This window comes from Salvia splendens, chromosome 19 (assembly GCF_004379255.2).
Source record: "Salvia splendens isolate huo1 chromosome 19, SspV2, whole genome shotgun sequence".
Lineage (NCBI taxonomy): Eukaryota > Viridiplantae > Streptophyta > Magnoliopsida > Lamiales > Lamiaceae > Salvia > Salvia splendens.
In genome coordinates, this window is record NC_056050.1 from 6,986,271 (window position 1) to 6,993,347 (window position 7,077).

The following is a 7,077-nucleotide window of genomic DNA, read 5'->3' on the forward strand; positions in this document are numbered from 1 at the left end:
TATTTCCCTCACAGCAATTATGAATTGATCAAAACTAATTCTAATATTTTAAACCCAATTCTGATAGTATTTTGGAAGCTGAACATGCTTTAAGAATGTGTGATGATATATAGTGTCATCTGATCTGAGTGAGTGAGTGAGATGATATAAGAATGTTTGTTTGCTGTATATTTTAGTCGATTGCAAAGTTTGAATATTTGTATGGCTTGTGCTGGTCTCATTCTTTTATGGTAGTAATTGTTTTTGTCTTTTGTTCTAAAGATATAACTCAGAGCAGATTCTGCCAATACATAGATTGCATTTTCGATGCCAAAATCTTGGACTCATTGATGAAAAAGTATGTGTACCAGTGCTGATTTATCGCATGTTTACTAATATTTCATTAAAAATATAACAACATTGTTTTAGTTATCAGGGATTTGTTTAAATGTTCTTCGTCCCGGCTAAGATGACACAGTTCATTTACATATGTATTTTGAAAAAATGATATATAGGCAATGGATATGGCACATGTATGAGATAAAATAATATTACAATTTAGTAAGGTTAAGGCTTTAGACTTTAAATCTATAATTTGCAAAAATCACAATCCAAATAACCCTGAATCAAATAGCCCTAAATTCAACTCGTAATCCAACATGGTTCGCATGAAATTAACCTATGCCCCACAAAATTGACCCGAATTGAGTGAATTATCATTATTTAGCTTTCGATTTCGACTATACTTTTTCAAATTTTTGAAAGTCATTACTCATTTTTTTAAATGCATGTGAAAGCATATTTTAAGTCATTATTTGAATTTTATATTATTGTTTTATTTTGTTTATTTTACTCTCATGATTATCATACAAATTTATATGTAAAAAATAAAAAATATTAGAAAAAAATAATCCTTTCGTCCATAAAAATAGAGACACTTGGGAAGACACGAATTTTAATGCATTATTGGTAAAGTATAAGATATAGAAAGAAAACTTTAATGGAGTATGTTAGCGGATAATGTGGTCTACTTCATTAGAGAAAAAAATTACCAAAAATAGAAATTGACTTTTTTTTATTAACAAACAAAAATGAAAAGAGTATCTATTTTTATGGATGAGAGAGTATATCACATCCCTCTATGAATTATATTAGTTTGAGTTGAAATGACACTCATTTGCATATGTATTCATTTATTATAAATTAATCATAGTATTATAAGCTAAAAATACATACATTATAAGCTTGACTCAACAGATTAGCAAGAAATCCAACAAATTTAGGACTTGTGTTAAAATTTACGATCTGAATAGCCAGACAACCTAAGCGAATTGATTTAAATGTGATATACTATATACTAAGTGAATATTTAGTTTTTGAAGAGTCACACAAGTGTAATTATTTTGTGAGTTGAAGGAGAGTAGAATAATTGATCCTGAAAATCTATATGGCATAATGCTCAGGGATCATGACATTTGATCCGATTGATATATAAAGTGATTGAATGTTTAGTTTTGAAGCACATATAAAGCATCAACAATAGTGCCCTTGCCGACACCCTAGCCATCGATGTGCGGTTAGGTGCTCGGCTAGGGTGCTATTGCGAGCGGCCGGCCGAGAGGAGGAGAGAGAAATGCCCGGGAACTAGGGCGCGGATGAGACGCGCTCGCCGCCTATTGCGCGGCGAGCAGTCTGATTTTTTTTTAATTTATTATTTCAACTTTGTTTTGACAGAATAGAGTAATTGAGTAATTAAAACAAACAAACACGAAGAGACACAAATTTATGTACAATAAGACCCCCGTTTGGCTAGCGGCAAACAATAACAAACTCTATATATACAGCTCGTTGCATTTTATTTTATTCACACCACTCTTAGAAGTTTTATTTTTATTTTATTTTATTAAAGTATATTGGAACTTTCTCCATTTTTTGTACAATTCAATTTCGCATTTGTCATTTATATTTGCTGGGCTAGGGCATTGGCTGGACAGTTGTTGGACTAGGGCATTAGTTAGGCTATTGGAAGGGCATAATGATATGATAGAGGGAAATTTAGACGGAGCTATTTGTTACACCCAACCTCTCTGACGTATACATTTCTAATCAACAAATACAATTTAAAATTAAGAAACCGCATAGTATTAATCACATCACCATCCAAATACATAATTACAAAATCCATCATTTATTAGGCTTATTTATAGGGCTGACAATTTTTGATACGATACGATAACACGACACGGACCCGCACGAAATTAACACGACACGAACACACACGTTCAGGATTTAGGTCCTTATAGGGCTGACCCAATAAGAACACGAAGATAACGGGTTGGGTCGTGTCGTGTTTGGGTCAGATTTGGGTTATACGTTAAGAAAAATAATAATTATTTTTTATTAATTAAAAAATTATTAAACTTTAATTTTAGTTATTTTTGTTGATTAAAAATATTATACTTTAATTTTAATTAATTAAAAAATACTATACTTTAATTTTATTAATTAAAAAATATTGATTAATTTTTTATGAATTATAAGAAAAAATATTATGCTTAGATTTTATTAAAAATATTTTTTAAATTATTTAATTTTATTATTTAGATTTAATATCTATAATTTAATTTTATTATTTTGATTAAGAAAATAATTATTTTAATTTGGTAATTTTGTATTTTATCGTGTAATATCATGTTTAAATCGTATAATAACATTATGTTTTAGTCGTTATCGTGTCGTATCAAGCTTGCTTACTATCATTAATAGAGAGTTGACTTTTTTTTGGTACACGATAACACGCACGAACCCGACACGAACCCGTTGGGTTGGGACACGATAAGAACCCGATGATTTTAGGTTGGGTTGGGATACGATTGGGCTGGGTCGATAATGGGTTGACACGATAACGACCCAACCCGCACGATTTGAACCTACTTATTTACAAATATTCTAAATCCGCACATATAAATAAACATCAAATATTATAAACAATTTCAGATCCATATGCATATGTCTCTTTGTTCAATTCATTATTCTGTGACAAATCAAGTCTGGTATCTGCCTGAGATTCCACTATGACCTAAAGGTCCCTCTGTTTTGGACTCATAGGCCCCTCTATAATTAGACTCATATGTCTCTCTGTAATTGGACTCATAGTATAGGTTCCTCTGTAATTTCAGATCTAGGGCAAGACCGTCACAAATTCTCTCTAATCATATGATTCATGTACTTTCAAATATGGACTCTTTAATCATATGATTCATGTACTTTCAAATACCATTGTGAAACATATCAATTCTATCAACTACATATCCATATTATATTCCACCATCATTATCAAATTGCACATAATCCAAATATTTACTCCAATTCAACCTATCATAGGTAAAACATATCAATTTTATCAACTACATATCCATATTATATTCCACCATCATTATCAAATTGCACATAATCCAAATATTTACTCCAATTCAACCTATTACAGTCAATCATATAACACATATAAAATTAAAAGTAGTATGATTTTATCCACGATGAATACTCTAGCCGGACGGTTGATTCCTCTTCCCACTCTATGGTTCTTAATCCCATTAATCATCAACTATTCTTCAATTGTTTCTTCTTTTCCCCCATCCGTTTCACCCCATAAGAAATAGGCATCCAAAAACCCTCTCCTACTTGACTGAGCATATAACTTATATATTACTCCAATCCTATTATGCCGGTATATTAACCGATTTTGCTATCTTATTTTACTATTTTAATGATTTCATTCTTAAAGCTTAGCTATAGCAATGCCTCGTCAACCAAGTTACTAATATAGATGTACACATGTTTCATTTATAATGTGTTGTCCCATGCATGAACTTTCAATCGTCCATTTTCCATTTAATTTCCTATTTAAATATAAACTTTAATTTGATAGCTAAGACAATATGTATATATATACTCACATTTACATACGTCTACTTTACACATATTAACACATAATATACGCGCTAGCTATTGGGAGTGATCAATTGCTAACTCATCATTTAATTGCTAACTACCACTAATTTATGATCAGGTTTTAGAAATCTTGTGGTCTAAAATTTGCCACGTGTAATTTTCATTTTTATTAATTAAATAAAAAAGATAAAAAAAACTACCAAATTAGGGTTTGTATAGTGTTTCGAAAATATCAACACAATGCTTTGAGAATGTTAACACATTGCTTATATTGACATTCTACATGTATTATATTGACATATTTTATATACTATGTTGACATTTGTTGTTGTACGAAAAAATTGAAAATTTTTAAATTTTTTTTCAAATTTTGACGTTGGAACATATGTAAGTTAGATCTCGTTAGAATCCTTATGAAATTATCTTTAATTTGATATATGTTGTGCGAAAACATAATTTAAATTGAGAAAGTTATATGCGTTTTAAAGTTATGAGATATTTTTCAAAAGTTAGTTATAACTAATTTGTTGTAAATTGACCTTAATACGCTTATTGATGTTTTTTTGTTGGTCGTATTGACATTCCGGGGTTGATGATCTAGGCCCTTGATTTGAATATCTAATGGCTATTATTTAATTGTAGTTTTTTTTTACACACACGTCGGAGTTCGAGATACATTGGCAAGCGAACCAGCCTCTTCCAGCCCCTCGTGGTCACGTCCGAACTAGCCTCCTCCTGCCCCTCGTGGCCCACGAACTAGTCGCTTAACCCACCCTCAGACGGGTCCAGGCCAAGCACCGGCCTCTCCCTTTCCCTCGTGGCCCACCGAACTAGCTGCTTAACCCACCCTCAGACGGGTTTCGGCTCGTAAGTTGACCACCCTCAGACTGGTCCAAGCCCGTATGCTTGCAAAGTCCCAAGGCAACAAGCCTTGGGCCCACAGGGAAATTAATCCCAAAGTTGCGCCATCCAGTATTCGAACTCAGGACCTCCTGGATGGCGCCATATCCTTGCCTCCCTTCTCAACCAGTTGAGCTAGGAGGCTTGGATTATTATTTATTTAATTATAGTTAGCAATTAAGTATTGAGTTAACAATATAACGCTCCCCATATGCGTATATATATGTACATAATAAATATGGTGTATTATATTATTATGGGGGAGTGTTATATTGTTAACTCTCTTAAATTGCTAACTACAACTAAATAATAGGTATTGGATCATTAAATCGTGGTAATATCAATACGACTAAGTGTCAATTAAGGGTATTAATGTAAATTATTAATAAGTTAGTTATAACCAACTTTTAAAAATTATCTCAAAATTTTAAATGATTATAACTATCTCAATTTATGTTATTTTTTTAGACAAAATATATCAAATTAAAGATAATTTTATAAGGATTCTAACGAGATCTCACTTGCATATGTTTCGATGTCAAAATTTAAAATTGTTTTTTGAATTTTCATATTTTTTTGAGTACCAGGTAAATGTCAACGCACCTATGATAATATATCAACATAATGCATATACAATGTCAATGTTAAATTATGTTGACATATTCAATTAATCGTATTGATATGTTTAATACACTATATTGACATTTTGATCTACAACTCTAATTTTAGTAGTTTTTCTTATCTTTTTAAATTTAAATAATAATAAAACAAAATTACACATGGCAATTTGTAGACCACTAGATCTCTACAAATCTTACGATCTTAAATTAATTGTAGTTAGCAATTAGGGAGTGAGTTAACAATTGATCACTTTCCTATTACTATAATAATAATAATATATTTTCCTTCCACACGTGTATATATGTGTGCTTAGCCATATTTAATTATCGTCGTCTTATTGCAGAATATTATCATACCCAATTACTATATTTTTTTTATATATGGACAAATTACATGCAAATACGTAAAATGATAGTACAAGATTTGGGTCAAGCATGTTACACTATTGCTAGTCCACTACTATTATGGATTGCTCTAAATATACTTATCTATATTCCTAATTTAGTTGAACATTATTTAAAAAGGAAATGGAGGGCAAAAGCGAATTTTCACAAGCAAATGGAGAAACCCTAATTCACCCACGCGCCTCTCTTCTTTCTCAACCCACTCCTCCCTCTCCCTTATATAGTCATCGTCTATCGCTCGTAAATTCGATCCCACTGTTTCCTAACCTACAAAATGAATACTCATATTTTGCTATTTTTTTTATTCATGAGTTCAAATATTGGAACCAAATGATGAAGTTGGATGTCAATCTCACGACGGTCGTCTGATTTCTTTGATGCTATCATACTCCAATTTCCTGATGGATTTCTACATTCTCGATCTCTACTTTTTTTTTCACATTTTACCAAAGTTTGATTTCAAATTTCAATAATCCATGTTTTGAATAGAAATTGGATGTGTTTTAAACTGGTAATTAAATGGGGCTGAAGTTTGACTCTTGGGCGTATAATGCAATGCCTTTGGGATGAATTCTTTCCATTTTGATCAATTTTGGTTGGGTTTTTTTTCTCTAATCCCATCTCAATATCACAAGGAAAACATCCACCTTAACTAAAATTTCCAATTCCAATCTACAAATCGTGATACATTTGAAAAATTAATATAGTTAATCAGGGACGGAGATACCAGTGGCCAAGCCACCGCTCGAGTGGGGGCTTGGCTGGTCCCGGAACACTCCCACCATCGGTCACCTTCCACGCCGGCGCTTCGCACCAAACCAAAATATTTACAGTTTTGTCGCGCCGCCAAAAAATAGATGATGATAGTAGCTGGGCTTCAATTAATATTCTAGTGGGCCTTAAGCTTTAGTATTTATTTAGCTAGTATTTTCTATTGAATTTTAATACTATAAGAAAATAACTTCAAGATTAAATAATTAAACCCCACATGCCAAGCAGCCGATGAGAAAAAAAATTTCTAACAATTTTGCTCTCTTCTTTTCATTTATTTTTTTACTTCCCTATTTATTTTCAATTTTTAAGCAAGGTGGACACTTGTCGACGTACTATCAAATTTTAATTCTTAGAAGAGTATAAAGTTTGCACAAACTCAAATTTTAATCTCCTCACCTTAATATTTCATAGAAAAATTTCAAGTATAACACTATAATTAGTTTGCAAA